Consider the following 576-nt stretch of genomic DNA (forward strand, 5'->3'; position numbering starts at 1 on the left):
GATTTTGAGATTCCCTGGATACCGTAGCTGTGAGCCGTGGCTCGGCAGTGAGCCGGTATGTCTCGAGTAATGCAACCCGAGAGCGGANTGGATAGAGATATGTTAGGTTGCTGGATAGAATGGATAGAAATGTTATTGTATTGGTTTTGTATTATTGATATGTTTCCGCTGTGCATGTAATTGGATGTTGGTTTATTATTGTGGGTTGGTTTGTTTAATTAAGTAGTATATGATACTTAATTATATATTGTATTTAATTAATAAAAAGAAAAAAAAAAGTCGGGTTGTTTCATTTTGGTATCAGAGCCTTTACGGTTCTAGGATGGTTAAATGGATGGTTAGAGCGGTTAGGAATTTAATTGGGTGAATTATTTTCCTTTTGCTTGATGCATGATGTTGTGTGATGGAATTGATTATGAGTAGTTAGTCAATTTGTTTGCGGTATGGAGTCCTAGTATCATCCTCTTCGAGCCTTCAATGAGATTCCACGGTAAGATGTGTACTCTATGTGCGGTTTTTGAATTGTGTGCTTAGCCTTCTGTTCTGGGTAGTGCAGATGGCTAGAGAGGGTGCTGT

Source organism: Camelina sativa, chromosome 12 (genome assembly GCF_000633955.1).
Source record: "Camelina sativa cultivar DH55 chromosome 12, Cs, whole genome shotgun sequence".
Classification (NCBI taxonomy): domain Eukaryota; kingdom Viridiplantae; phylum Streptophyta; class Magnoliopsida; order Brassicales; family Brassicaceae; genus Camelina; species Camelina sativa.